Source organism: Chiloscyllium punctatum, chromosome 9 (assembly GCF_047496795.1).
Source record: "Chiloscyllium punctatum isolate Juve2018m chromosome 9, sChiPun1.3, whole genome shotgun sequence".
NCBI lineage: Eukaryota > Metazoa > Chordata > Chondrichthyes > Orectolobiformes > Hemiscylliidae > Chiloscyllium > Chiloscyllium punctatum.
The window spans coordinates 27969329-27985438 of NC_092747.1; the positions used below are offsets into that span (position 1 = coordinate 27969329).

The 16110-nt window shown below is 41.8% G+C and overlaps 1 long non-coding RNA gene across 1 annotated transcript in view; it reads left to right on the top strand.

Annotated features, from left to right (window-relative positions):
- Window positions 1-8957: 8957 nt before the first annotated feature.
- Window positions 8958-16110, top strand: part of LOC140481234 (uncharacterized) — a 36074-nt gene continuing 28921 nt past the window's right edge. The window contains exon 1 of the long non-coding RNA XR_011961482.1: window positions 8958-9170. This is a non-coding gene — a long non-coding RNA (uncharacterized lncRNA). The remainder of the gene's footprint in view (window positions 9171-16110) is intronic.

Below are 16110 nucleotides of genomic sequence, written 5' to 3' on the forward strand. Positions count from 1 at the left end.
CTGTCTGACAGCTAGACAGCACTAGGGAGCTGTCAGTAAATGACACATTGTTATTATATGGGATTCTCTCCTACCTCCATTCCCAGCAACAGAGGACAAGTATAACTGTACAACATTGCAAATTTGTGTTGAAGTCTGTGCACAGATGCTGAATACCTCCAGTTTTTAAGCTATATTATGCTGATATTGCATTAAAAACCAGCTATTTAGGGCCCTAGGGATATATAAGCTACCTTTACTAATGATCTCAAGAGTTAAACATGTTTGATGGCTATTAGCAAGTGAAGACAAGATAAACAAGGATGCTGGTAGACGTATCAGCAGATTACTACTGACATTATGCAAATGCATAGCATTTCTCATGTCTATTTTCTTTAGCTTTCTTTTCCCTTGGAAAATTCTGATTGGATGCTATTCCCCAATTTTTAGGCATTCAACCTCACTTCATAAACAGCCATGTGTGAAATACATTGTCCGACCATGTGTCAATTGCAGATAGTATCCCAAATGAGCCAAATTGTCATTGTCAGACACACACACTTCCTTTAATTAAAGTTCAGGAGGGGACTCAGTAGCAAGTTTCCTTTTCCTAAATCAAGGCTGTCAAAGCCAGTAGTAAGAAATTTCCACACGTCAGACCAAGCACAACATAGGGTCCAGTGTAAATTAAGAATACTATTATCAATCTATTCAATTACATCCTACATAAAGGCCCATTCATTTGTGGGACACTTTGTCACTCAAGCATTGTCGACACATTTTAAAACAAAAAATGGCACAACCTTGGGTTGAATATACTCTTGAAGAAACAAGCAAGGTACTGACATTACCAATAAGTCCACCGTTGCAAAAAGTAATACAGTGTCCAGCATTGAATGCAGTTCTTCAATTGGACAACATTTGTTTGATAATGCTGAGTGTACAGAGGACTAAGCCGAAAACTATTTTAGGATACACATAGTATGGTGCACTGGCAGGCACTGGAAGCTGCATACATTCGAGCCCCGTTCTTTGCAGACAGAATGAATATATACACACACACTGCACCTGTTTAAAATGAAAAATAGGTGTCAGCCATTTGCTAGTTCATTTCTCAGGGCAATGCCTTGACCAAACAGAGTTGGTTTAAATTTTTAACAAAGCCTAGCAATGAACTGTCAATCGTCATTAATTGATGCGTTCCTCACAGAAGCCTCGACTGATGAGAGTCCACTTACAAACTAATTAGCACTATCCTCTCTGTAATATAATTGACGGTTTTCCCCAAACAGGTATGATTGCAAGGTGTCTTGATGAGTGCAAGATGAAAAGCTTTGACAAAATGCACCTTCTTTCAGTAATATCTTTTGCTCTTATATTAGTTACCTAACAGGATACAACAATATGGAGCAGATTTATTTTTGTTGCATTTGGATACATTTAATGCAATAAGGAAAATTGATTGGGGAAGATTGCAATCCTGATTTAACACTTGTTTGTTTAAGTGAACAGAAAAATAGTTTGGATTATTCCTGCATGCAATCCTCCCATCTGATCTTTCTTGCTGTGCCTACTAATGTACAGTCAGGCACATGAATGATATGAATCACTACAGGCTCTGGCTATTATTTTTATTGCATTGAACTTGTGCTAAACATTAGTCAATTTATCTTCGCTCCTTTGTAATTAGTGCCGCCATTGCATAGTTCACATTTTTTCAACAAAGCAAACCTATTACATTTGTGTTTGGAGAACCAAACATTTTTAACCTCTCTATTCTCCTTGGTTTTCTCCTCCTATCTTGAATGCCATAATTCATATTGTGATATAATACTTCACATACAGTAATTTCCACCCTCTTTAGTTCAGTGATATAGAACTGCTTGATACATCCCTACACTTAATGGGATCGGCTCTTTCAGGGCATCAAGCTTGTGTCTGTTCTGATCTTTATGCCTTTAACTAGCTTATCTATCCACAAACCTATTGGAAATGGTCTGTCTCTAAAGCCTATGAAGACAGTTCTTTGTAGTAGCTGTTTAATTGGCCCTGAGCCACCTCATGTCACAGAATGCAGCCGAACCCCAGAACTAGACATTCCTCTGCACTTGGCAGACTGGGAACCTTTCAGCAACGTACTATTGCTATGTTTGGTTAGCATTAGTAGAACAAAGAACAATTTAAACTATCCTGCCAGACGTTTTTCAGTATTATTCAAACTAGGTCATTGAGTATTTATAATTTGAAGATAATATTAATACGCTGAATACAGCAATTATCCCACAAATAGGAATGATACATGCATTGATCTAAAAAAAAATTAGGGTTAGAATTTTCATTTTAATACTGGATAGCCTTAATGAAAAACGATCCCTTCTTAATAATTAGATTGAGAACATTATACGAAAGAAGTCATGATCTGATGCCGTGGTTCTGTTCGATTAATACCTTCAGATTGCATCTTCACCGGTACGGTGGGTGGAATTAATTAAAAACCCACAAAGTAATGTACTAATGTAGTCAGTCATCACCTCAGCACACTGATTTCAATTGGCATTGAAAATGTTTTGGTGCTTTAAGCTGAAACAGAACAAGAAGGATGGGTGTGATTGTGTGAAGATATAGATCTTTGTAGCTCGTTAAAACCGACACTATCATAGTCCTCTGTAAATCAAGTTGTAGTATTTGCTAGGATGAACCTAAAGTTTATTGCAGTAAAAACAATGACTGCAGATGCTGGAAACCAGATTCTGGATTAGTGGTGCTGGAAGAGCACAGCAGTTCAGGCAGCATCCAAGGAGCAGCGAAACCGACGTTTCGGGCAAAAGCCCTTCATTAGGAATAAAGGCAGAGAGCCTAAAGCATGGAGAGATAAGCTAGAGGAGGGTGGGGTTGGGGAGAAAGTAGCATAGAGTACAATAGGTGAGTGGGGGAGGGGATGAAAGTGATAGGTCAGGGAGGAGAGGGTGGAGTGGATAGGTGGAAAAGGAGATAGGCAGGTAGGACAAGTCCGGACAAGTCACGGGGACAGTGCTGAGCTGGAAGTTTGGAGCTAGGGTGAGGTGGGGGAAGGGGAAATGAGGAAACTGTTGAAGTCCACATTGATGCCCTGGGGTTGAAGTGTTCCGAGGCGGAAGATGAGGCGTTCTTCCTCCAGGCGTCTGGTGGTGAGGGAGCGGCGGTGAAGGAGGCCCAGGACCTCTATGTCCTCAGCAGAGTGTTCTTCCTCCTTTAATATATACTCATTAGCTTTTGCCGATTGTGTGAACACTGTCACATACAGTCTATTCATAAGCAATATTCATAAAATGAATTACTCAATAAAACTAAACCATCTCAGGAGTTTACAGTGTTTTCTATAAGTAAAGTAATTTGGCTTTGAAGCACAATTATCTTTACCAGCCCTTGCGTTAGAACATCCAATCAGCAAGGTGCTCTTAAGATCACATAATTTGGGAGTAACCACTGTAAAAGAAACAGGATAAAACCTGCCAAAAATAGCACGCACAGATGTGCAGTATGAGCATGTTAAGACAATCAAAAAATTCTATCTTATCCTTTCTCCTTGAAACAGGCCACATCACCAATAAAATCTGATTGCATCAAACATTGTCCATAACAACGGACCAATGTAACTGCCTGATGTACCATTAAATATCTGGGCCGTACATTCAGTCACTGAGCCGCCAAGCACAGCAAATGAATTCAGTGCATTAGAAGTCATATAAGTTAAATGCTCTTTCCATCCTTTGCAAATTAATTGACACAAAATTCTCAGTGATGTTGCCAGGAATTTTCATTGATGCAACTCCGTTGCATGTACAAGTGCTGTCTGTGACCTTCATGCTGTAACTAATAATGTTGGTTTACAAGTCTTTTTCAAACAGGTTTGGTTTAGTGCCAGCTGTGTTACAGGTTTTCAATACTTGGCTACGTACTTTGTTAATTCTAAGAACTTTGTTGTCATTAGTTTCTTTCCTTTTTTTCAAGAACTAAATGTTTTGCTTCATCTGAAGAAATGGTTAGAATCTTAACATTTTGCTATTGCTGCTCCACAACAGCCTTTAGCATAAGTACAAATCATTGTGGCACTTTGCAGTCTCTCCCAGACAGTTTGCTTCTTACTGTGACCAGTCTGACAGCTGCCACGTGTAGAAACTCACCACTAGGTTTCGGTCTCAAAATCAGGTGACTAAGGAACCTAAACACTCGAAATCTCTGTTTTTCCGGGGCATCTCTCTGCAGTGAGACACCCACTTCCTTCAATCAAAAGAGATTGCGTGTGCATTGATGCAGCCTGACTTGGGCAAGTCTAATGTAGACATGTGTGCCATCAATTAACTAGCTAAAACAATGTAGACTATACACAAAAGATTATCATCTTCTTGTTACTTGTCCAACCATTAGTACCATACACATTAGACCACCTGTTCTCCAAAATCACTTATATCTTAGATTTAGGTTTTATCATCATGTGGACTCAGGGTACAGTGAGAAGTGTACAATGTCACCACACACAGCACCATCTTAGGCACAAAGTGCCTAGATACAAAACCTTAGTTACAGAAATAGTAAAATAAAAAAAAGATTAAAAGTTTGGCACTCCAATCTTATCAGTATAAAAGTAGAAAAATAAAGAAATGAAGCTAACAAATCAAACATTAGTCAATTCTGAAGCCATAGGCTTGCAGACGATCCAAGCAGGGCTTTCCCCAAGAGGGGTGCTTTCCTCCACACTAAGCTAACACCCACCCATGCTCATGTCCACCACCAACCGCCGCTGCTGACCTCCATCGTGCACACCAGGTTTCATCGCTGCTTGCAGGGCTTTGACCCCAACCATCAGTTCACCACTGACCGCCATCTTTGAAGGCCTGAAGAGGAAAAGTCCCATCCCGAGTGACAGGTTTACATGTTTCTGTAGAAACTTGATGGATTTTTACTTTCTTTTCTTGACAAGATTGGCCTTTCTGACTGATCATTATTTGCCCTTGAGAAAGTGGAAGGAGGCAGGGTCAAGGATGGCCCTGGCACTGCTCCCATCCTGGGCACTGATGATGGATCTGGACTTTGAGCCACTGTAGTCTTTTTCGGTGAATGTGCTTCAACAATATGGTAAGGTATCGGATGGCAGGAGCTTTACCCAGAAACATTCATTATCAGTTACTTAAGATATTGCAGAGTAGCTTGCCCTAAAATTGATTCTGAATTTCCTTCACAAGGTGTATCATCTTGGAGCCACCTTCACCCCAAGATGACCCAAATTACTTCTCACAATTTCCTTCAGATTACAAATTATCCACTACGCTACTGTCTTTAACTTAGTATAATATGAATTTACGTTATTATCAGATTCCAACTGATGATTGAGGAGGTTCAAACTTTGCTCAAACTCTTCATTCAGCCATACCAGACATTTCTTTTCATTCCTAATCTTTGTGATGTCAGTATATCTCAGCTGCATTGACAATAGACTGCAATCACTATCCTTCACTCAGCAATATTTAGTTGATGAAGATGAGGACAGATTGGAGCGTAACTATGGTAACTCCAGTATTTATTGGCTAGGGTCACACTTAACGTGTAGTTGCTTTGGGCAAGAAATTGAAGGCGATTTTGGCTATGCCCGACTAACCTTGGCCCTGGATTTATCTCCCTGTCTCCTCCATCAGTGATCTGAAGGGAAAAGGATATGGTTATAATCAATATAATAATTATTTACCTTGCTGATTCCACCATCATCCTGTCATGTCCTAATGTTACTTTGCTCTTTTGAGTAGGTAAACCATTTCAAATTGGTCGGGTCTTGTTTCAACATCCAGGTTGGCGTTCAACACCGTAGCGGTATTGATCTGCTACTTTATTGGGAGGTCCTAATTTTCCCCTTACCATTGAGTTGCCAGGGTAAGTGTTGGGCAGGGTGGGGCAAGTGGGAGCGAGAAGAGATGCAGTTTCATATGTCTTTAATTTGATTTCTGGCTTCCTTGTGGACCTAAAGGAGCAGGATGGGGGCTTCACCCCCTTCCCTGATAACCTTCACTCCTCACCTCTCTCCACGCTCACCATTCTTCTGAATGCTGAGGGGCCCCATGCAGCAAAAGGTCCCTGGTTTCACCTTTAGGCCTAAAATCTTCCACTCCTACCTGTTGACATCCAGCTGAGGCTTTGCTGCCAGATATGGTCAAAGGCCTGGGCTGTTCAGGAAAACATTTCAACAAAACAGCATCCCAGTGCCAGATATATTTTAAAAGCACATTCTACCAGACAGTAGGTCAAGTGTCAACAGTGATATACTTGACGTTTGCCCTCCTGCAAGCAATTTACAATTTGCACAGTCTCAAAAGATTTGTGCAAAAAGTACCAGTCAGGTCAGAAATCTGACAGTACTGTATTTCAGCCCTTTGAACCTCATGAAACGAAACACAGTGACACACCACTTACTACAGCTGGAAACGATGTTAAGGATCAAATATCGTTCATAACAGATCAGCAGTTCAATAATGCAGCAGAATCATCAGTTGATTTGCCTGTTTGTTTCTGAACCAGCTCAGTAAGATCTGCAGAGAAGGAGGCTACAGATGTGGGTGTCAATTTTTACAGTGAGGCAGTAGAGTGTGGGGAAGGTCAAAGATCGCGGCAAAGCAGGGTCACAAAGATCTAGGCCATATTTAATAGCACAACCTTATGGTTATTTTGCTATTCTGTATTTTCTTGGCAGCAAGTCAAGTTGACAGACAAGCCCTCAGCAGGATGGGAAAACTAGCCATAAGAGACAGGACTGGTGGAATATTGGGAAAAGATTGAAGCAGTGGCAATCACAGCATGAGTTAAAGAGTGGCTGTGATCAGCATGGGGTAAGCTGAATGCACTCCCTCTCCCATTCCTCCTGACCAGCAAGAGTGCTATAAAGAGCTTTCATCTCCATTCTGCAGCCATGTTTTGTCACAGATCCCACTCACTTTCCACTCACAGGGTGTTGACTGCAAGTGTTTGCTATTCATGGATGCCCCTCAACCTTGAGTAAGACCACGCTAGTCAGTTTCGAGAGTATCCTTATTCTATTCTGCCTCACTTTACCCAGAAAGATTGAGATCAGGAGGCTGTTTTTTATTAACCTACCCTATTGGGCAGTGGAGCAATTGCCGTGTGCATGCCACCAATCTGGCTGAGACCAGCCAACTCATTGTCCACAGGGAATTGAAGTGGCCATGTCCATACCTCTGGACCAGGAGGCCTGGGTTCAAGTCTCACTTGCTCCAGAAGTGTGTCATAATACAAATGAGCAAGTTGATTAAGAAAAAGCTTATGTGCCTTGTGTGATCAACACCATGACCACTAGTTGAGCCCAATAAATGTTTGATGCATAGCTGTTTATCCTGTAGGAAGCTCATTTTGTAACACAAGGAAGAGAACATTGCATGTACAGGAGGTTAAGTAGTAACTATGCTGTGTGGAGTCCCATTGTAACAAGTGGTTAACCAGATGATTAGAATGTAGTAGTAAGGATCAAAAGGCTAGCACATAAAGGTACATAATGGCAGTCTTCCACAGAAGAGCTAAATTCAAACTATTTTTAAGATTTCAGTACCAAAAGTGATGGAGAAATACACCACACCAGCTGATACTATGCCCTGCCCCCACAGCCATCCAGAGCCCAAAGTGAAATTGAGGTGCTGAAACCTCCGAGAGCTGCTAATCCCTCACCACTGTCTTCATTAGCGTCTCTTCACATCATGTTTCCAGCTCCATCCAACTCCCCCTCCCTAATGTGGAATCAGCTGGAATGAAAAATAAAAGGCTAATTTAAAGAGGATAGAGTGGGCACTCAAAATTATTGATCTGTCCACTCCAAACATGAGCTACATTGATCAAAATCATGAAATTTCCGAGTTCATAACTTGGTGCTTCAGCACATGGACTGCAGTGATTCAGGGAAGGAAGTGGTTTCTCCATCAATTTTGTCGGGGCAGCTCAGGATATAGCAAAATGTTGCCATTGCCAACAAAGCCCACAAGCCCAGAATTAGCAGGGAGCCAAAGCTAACTCCAAGAGTACTAAATGGCAACACAGCGAAATCTGAGCATAGAGTTTCCCATCTCTGTGCAATACTATATTGGTCTGTACAGCATGTTTATCCCCTGAATTTTTACACATCTCTGGGCTCAGAATTTGTTTATTGTCGTTCTTTTGCACCAGCCCAGCAAGCTGTATTTATTTTGTACCTTGAACCTTTGTCAAATAATGTGTAGAAACAATAGTATGGCTTTTTTTTAAAACTATCAGAAATAAACATTAAGAAGTGCATGTGCTGGTTTGGTTGATTATTCACACATTACAGATTTTGCCCCCTGCTTCTCTGTAAATAGGTTAGGTAAAACAAATTGATGGAATCAGTTTTCAGTTGACCCAGGCAATAATGAGCCCATCTGTTTGCTGAGCAAAACAGAATTCATTACTTGCCTCCAAATTAATCTCACGGCAGCTGAAAAGATTTGCATGCAAATGCTGCCTTCTAAAATATCATTAGTGCAAAAAAAAACGTGTATTTGTAAATTGCTGTTAAAAAAAATATAGTGATGAAATCTAAATTTAACAGCATCGAGGTTGGAGATGTAGGTATAAGCACTTAATACTGAGCTTCAAGGAATCTCAGGCTGGTTAGTGGCAGGTGGGCAATCTGCCTGTTGAATGTTATCTTTTTTTTAGTTTGTGCATTAGGTTTAAGAAGACAGTTTTTTGCAGTTGATTAATAGTTTATTCATGCTGCCCATGACAGATTTACGGCTAGAAGTTCATTGGTAGAGCAATTCTCGGAACAGTTGCTGTGACTATTAAGTTTCAAGGTCTAGTGGTTTCGTTTCAAAATCTTGTGCACCACGCCACCCCCCCCCCCCCCTCACCCCCACCATTTTCCTGCCTCCAATCTCACCTTAATCAAGTTCTGCCCTAGTGCACTGTGCCACCCAGTTACACTTCAATCCCTGAACCCTGTTGGACTGGTTCTTCCTCGTTGGCTTGTGATTCTATTGCTGACTGTGATACTGGGTCGAGAACCCACATCAGTCGCCTCACCCAGGAGCCCCGCTGAATGATGGAAAGCAGATCTCCCATCCTGACCGAGGGAACACACAGGCTGTACGGTGGGGTCCTCCTGGCAGCCACGCAAGGAGTGGTGGCTGATGGTATTGCAGGTAGAAAACCTTGATTGTGCCTCATGATTGAGGCAGTTTCTGAAGGATTATGGGATTATTAAAAAAAATCAGCCTGGCCACAGCAGTCATCCTGAATCCTATAGGGTGGGGAGGGGTTTGAGCGCTTTAAAAGGACAACTATTTAGCACCCTGGCCAACTGCAGGGAGCCTCCAGATTACAGCTAGGCTTTGGCCTCAGCAGAAGGCTTATTTGCAACTAGGAAGACCCCATCAAGAGAGGTCCAAGGGAGGAATGTAATGGGGAAATGCACTGATCTGTCATTTTGCTCCTGGTCATAGAGACATAAAAGCATGCAGCACGGAAACAGACCTTTCAGGCCATCTATGCTGACCAGATTTCCTAAACTGATCTCTTCCCATTTGCCTGTGTTTGGCCCATATCCCTCTGTACCTTTTCTATACATGTACCTGTCCAAATGTCTTTTAAATGCTGTAATTGAACCCACCTCTAGTACTTCCTCTGGCAGCTCATTTCACATACGCACCACCCTCTGTGTGAAGAACTTGTATGTAATGTCCCTTTTAAAAATTACCCCTCTCACCTGAAACCTATGCCCTCTAGCTTTTAACTTCCCTGCCCTGGGGAAAAGATCTTTGCTATTCACATTGTCTATGCCTCTCACAATTTTATAGAACTCTGTAAAGTCACCTTTCAGTTTGCTATGCTCCAATGAAAAAAGGCCCAACCTATCCACACTCTCCTGATAACTCAAACCTTTCAGTGCCATCAACATTCTTGTTTTGTATTTGCACCTTTTTCAGTCTAATAACATCTTTCCTATAGCAGGGCAACGCGAATTCCCCCTCTTAACGCCCATTTGTGGAAGTGAACATTTCAGCCCCTTGTCTTAATTGCCAATGCCCAGGACTGTTTGGCTATGACTCACATAGGGCTCCCATAATATAAGGACAAGACATTGGTTAGGAAGCACTGGACAATACATTGAATGTTAACGTGTAGCTGATATTTGCAGACATACACTATAATTACAGACTGCAATGTGTCTGGGCTCAAACTTAGCAATTCGGATTTGTTGTAAAAACTTTGCAAGGTTTATTCAATTGTCGCATGCCACAATGCATTGTTGACATCATAAACATGTCGCTTAATGGTATGTCACACATCAACTGCAAGACATTAGACTATAAGACATAGGAGCAGAAATTAGGCCATTCAGCCCATCGGGTCTACTCCACCTTTCAATCATGGCTGATAAGTTTCTCAGCCCCATTCTCCCACTTTCTCCTGTAACCATTGATACCCAAGACCTATCTATCTCAATCTTAAATATACTCAATGACCTGGCCTCCACAGCTTTCTGTGGCAATGAATTCCATAGATTCACCACTCTCCAACTGAAGAAAGTTCCTCTTACCTCCATTCTAAAAGGTCTTCCCTTTACTTGAATGCTGTGCCCTCTGGTCCTAGTCTCTCTTATCACTGGAAGCATCTTCCCAACATCCAGGCCATTCAGTATTTTGTAAGTTTCAATTAAATCCCCCCTCATCCTTTGAAACTCCATTGAGTACAGACCCAGAGCCCTCAAACATTCCTCATATGTTAAGCATTTCATTCTTATGACCATTCTCGTGAGCCTCCTCTGAACATGCTCAAAGGCCAGTACATCCTTCCTGAGATATGGGGCCCACATATATTGCACACAATACTACAAATGTGGTCTGACCAGAGGCGTATAGAGCCTCAGCGGTACATCCCTGCTTTTATATTTAAGTCCTCTCAAAATAAATGTCATCATTGCATTTGCCTTCCTAACTACTGACTCAACTTGCAATTTTACCTTGAGAGAATCCTGGACTAGAACTCTCAATCTCTTTGCACTTCAGCCTTCTGAATTTGCTCCCCATTTAGAATATAGTCCAGACCTCAATTCTTCCTACGAAAGTGCCTGACCTCACACTTCCCATATTATACTCCATCTGCCACTTCTTTGCCCACTCTCTTAACCTGTCTAAATCCTTTCACAGCCTCTCTGCCTCCTCAATGCTACCTGAAACTCTACCTATCTTTGTATCATCTGCAAACTTAGCCAGAATGTCCTCAGTTCCTTCATCTAGATCGTTAATGTATGAAGTGAAAGGTGTGGTCCCAACACTGAGCCTTTTGGAACACCACTTGCCACCGGCTGCCATCCTTAGAAAGACCTTTTTATCCCCACTCTCTGCTTTCTGCCAGACAGCTAAGCCTCTATCCATGCTAGCACCTTTCCTCCAACACCATGGGCCCTTACCTTAGTCAATAGCCTCTTGTACAGCACCTTGTCCCAGGCCTTCTTGAAGTCCAGGTAGATACCATCCATTGGCTCTCCTTGGTCTAATCTGCTCGTTACTTCCTCAAAGAATTCTAGCAGATTTGTCAGACATGACCTCCCCTTGATGAAACTGTGCTGACTTTGCACTATTTTACCATACACTTAAAAGTATTCAGAAATCTCATCCTTTACAATGGATTCCAGGATCTTATCCATAACTGAGGTTAGGCTAATTGGTCTGTAAGTTTCAGTATTTTGCCTTACTCCCTTTTTAAACAGAGGTGTCACATTAGCAATTTTCCAGTCCTTTGGGACCCTCCCTTATTCTAACAATTCCTGAAAGACCACTACTAATACCTCTATTATCTCTTCAGCTATCTCCCTTAGAACTCTGGGGTGTTGTCCACCTGGTTCAGGAGAGTTATCCACCTTCAGGCCATTCAGTTTTTCTAGCACCTTCTTCTTGGTGACGGCCACTATACTAAGCTCTGCCCCCTCACTCTCTTGAATTTTTGTGACATTACTTCTGTCTTCTACCTTGAAGACCACATGAAGTAATTGTCCAGTTCCTCAGCCATTTCCTTGTTCCCCATTACTATCTCTCCAGTGTCATTTTCCAGCACCCCAAAGTCGACTTCTGCCTCTCTTTTGCCCATTATATATCGAATGCAACGGGTTCCACATTCTCATTCCCCTCTGATTAAAGAAGCTTCTCCTGAGTTTGTGACTGGATTTACTAATAACTAGATTATATTTCTGACCCTTAATTATGTGGGTTCCCACACAAATGGAAATACTTTCTCAACACTATCAGCTGCTTTCATACTTTTAAGAAATCTTTCAGCTCACGCATCTATCTTCGCCTTTCTCGTGAAAGCAGCCCCACCCTGTTAGGATGAATAGCTGCAATGTGGTAATCATACAAGGACGTACAGCCTTCTAATCCAGCCTCTATAGATTTCCAGCTGTTACATTTTTTTGTTGGTTAATAGCTTTATAATGTAAGAGCTGTGTGAATATGATTTTGTGATGTTAACACATAACATTGAGTTATTACATTTATTTTCTAAGTCAGCAAGGTATCCAAATGATGAAAAACATTTCTCAACCTCACCTATTGGCTATTCTGGCTAGACAACAGGTGAAAAATATGGAAACAAAACTGTTCGCTCTGGCTGTGCTTTTAAGTTGTACAAACCTCAGGAGCGTCCACAATTTTAGCCTTGACCCAGGGAAGTATTGAGTGGTGAACAGAACAACACAGCAAAGTCTAGCACTATGAAATGACGTTATCCTTAACAACCTTATTCATCTTGAAAGATCATGGGGAAATCTGAGAAAAGGTCATTAAGTTCTAAGTTTAAGGTAAGGGGTAAGTAGTTTAGAAAGATCTGTGAGAAAACATTTTCACCCAGAGAGTGGTAGAAATATGGAACATGCCGCCTGAGACGGTGGTGGAGGCAACTTTTAAAAAGCACCTAGATGAGAATTTGAAATGCCAGGGCATATGGAGCAAGTCCAGGTAAACGGAATTAGTGTAGTGCGGTATTTGTTGGTTGCCATAGACGTGGTGGGCCGAAGGGCTTGATGCTATGCTGTATGACTCTGTGACTGTATGAGATTCAAGTGGAAAAGCAGTTTACAGTTGAACTGAGAGAAATGTTTCACTTCCCCCACGCTCCACCTTGTTTTTATTTTTAGAAGAATCAGTTGAATTTGTCATTTGTCTGCTTTCCAAGCTCAACTTGACTATTCAAGTTGACAACACAGCGTTCCTATTGCCAGGCTTGAATGGGTCTCCTCCGAACACCGCAGCTTTCAAAAGCATGCACTCCCACATGCTTATACCTCATTGTAGGCGTCACATACAGTCGGTTCTGATATAACATGATACTTCCGTTCTCATGTGAGCTTGCACTATAAGAAAATCACGCAATAGCTGCACCATTTAAATTAATAGGACCCGAATTGCAATATGGCCAAGGAAAGTTCATGTTCTACAACTAACAGTTTAAATTCTTCAATTGTTTTAAAGCCAAATCACATTGAAGAGACACGCATTATAGCAGAACCAACTGTACCCTGCAATAGAAACAGATTGCCAGGTACCCGCTGTGGTTTCCATGTCGAGTTTTCTCCACATTGAGCTTGTTTGGTGAGTATAGTTAGATAAGAAGCTGAACATTAAAGAGGAGAGTCGGTCCATTAATAAGGCCTTCAATAAGCAAGAATCACCATGAATTGGCAACTCACTGCTGCCTGGGGACAGTCCCACCATTCCACTTGTGAAAAGGATGGTGCAAATTCCTTTTGACATTAAGATGATCTTTGGCGGACTTCTCAGCTGACTCTGTCACACATTTTGTCATAGCCAAGTAAGATATTCTACCTATTTGGTAGTGTCAGCCTGTTTGAGTCATTATTGCTCAGTCGATCTAAACATGACAAGGCTCCAAATTCAACCAATCAATGAACAAGTCATTTGTAATTATTTGTGGCACATCTTAGAAATGTCCATTTAGTATCCTGGAGGCTGCTATGATACATGCGTTCTTTCTATCTCTCATGTAACTGCTTTATTTCAAAAGCTGGATGCTTTAGAAGGATCGTTACTGACTGACAAGGACTAACCTCTGCAGCCATGGCTGATGACCCCATCACCTAAGACTGAGGACAGATACAAGGCAGTCCATTCTTCCACCAGGACCATGGTGTGACAGATAATAGCCACAATGGCGATGAGGTTCCAGTGCTTGGACTGATCTGGGGAGGGTGGAAGAGGAGCAGTTAAGTGTGCAATATAATCTTTGAATGTGTGCCCTGCCTAACTGGAACATATGGAGAGGGGATGTAATAGATGCTGAAGAGTTGAGAGATTGCTGGCAGTCTCCCAAGGAGGAAAATGAGGACATAGAGCAGGAGGAACATTACCTTCAATATGATACAGAGATGCAGCATTGGTGCAAGATCCAGACAGGACTTAATTGAGCTCTGGTTCCAATAGTAGCGAGCTGGGTGCAACTTCGTTGCCATTCAAAGGCAAGCAACCCTTCTTTGGCCCCAGAAGTAAATGTACCTTTTTTTAAAAATTTGTTATTTTATTTCTTTGCTTTTACTGTTGGTCTATAAAAGAGAGCACTTTTGAGCTGTTTGAAGGCTTTCCAACATGTGATGTTCCCACATTGGGCAATGATAAAATGGTCGACTGCACTTGGTTTTGGGAAAGTCTTAGACAGGGTTTGAACATGGTATGGCACTCAGGAAAGGGAGGTTCTGCAGCTTGATTCTTGTCGCTGGAGTTACAATGACAAGCAATCAGAAAGGTGACAGTATAAGATAAGTACACATTTATGAATGCAATCAGCATGCCCACACCATTTGCAGCATCAATATCTGGTTCTGGAAGTCACTGTCACATACAGATCTTGGAGGTCCATGCAATAGAAAAACAAAATTAGCAGGAAGACTGCCTGGATACAGTTGGGTTTTAGACATCGTTACCTGATACTGATAATCCTGGTCGGTCCCCAGAGTAGTGAGTACTTCCATCACTGGTGGAAAGACAGTAGCGTTAGTGAAGCACCGTTAAGGTATGCTGCATACTAAATATGGGACACAGTGAAGAATCACGCAAGATAACTTACAAGAACTCACAAAGAGAAACTCTCCAAGAAACTCCCTCAAATTGACACTAAACTGAGTTTTGGTAAAATTTAGCCATGAGTTTTCATTCTTTCTGTATCTTCCCAATGCTTCTTGCCAATGCTCACTACTTACCAGAGGGGGAAAATTATCCCCCATATCCTGTATATAATTGTCAAAGGCATGGACTGTCAACCTAGATTACATTTTCTGGAAGTTCGATAACGGTTTTGTTTTCATTCATGGGTTTAGGAATTAACTGGCTGCAACAGCATTTATTACCCATCCTTGTTGGTAGTGAGCTGTGTTCATGAGCTATTGCAGCCCATGTGGCGAAGGTAACCCCCCCAGTGATGTTAGGGAGATTATTCCAGGATTTTGACCAAGCGACACTGAAGGAACGGCAATATATTTCCAAGTCAGGATGGGGAGTGATTTGGAGCAGAGCTTGCAGACGATGGTGTTCCCATGTAGCTACTGCCCTTGTCCTTCTAGACAGTAGTGGTTGTGGGCTTGGAAGGTGCTGACTAAGGAGCTTTGGGGGAATTTCTGCAGTGCATTTTGTGTAAAGTTCGCTCTGTGGCTACTGAGCTCTGGTGATGGAAGGGCTGACTGTAAATGTGGGGCCAGTAAAACAGGTTAATTTTATGATGGAGATAAGGTCATTGGTGAAACAACTGAAGATAGTTGGGTCAAGGATCTATCCTGAGGAACCCCTACACTGATGTCCTGGAGCTGAGAAGACTGAGATCCAACAATCCCTTTTGTTTATGTTTGGTACGAGCCCAATGAATTTCCATTGATTCTGGCTTTGCTAGACCTCACCATTGGAATTCAGCACTTTTGTCAATGTTTGAACTAAGGTTGTAATGAGGTCATGAGTTGAGTGACCCTGGAAAAACCCAAACAGAGCGGCTTATTGTTAAGCAAATACTGCTTGTAGCACGTGTGATGATCCTTCCCATTAGTTGACTGATGTTGGAGAGTAGACTGTTAGGGTGTTAATT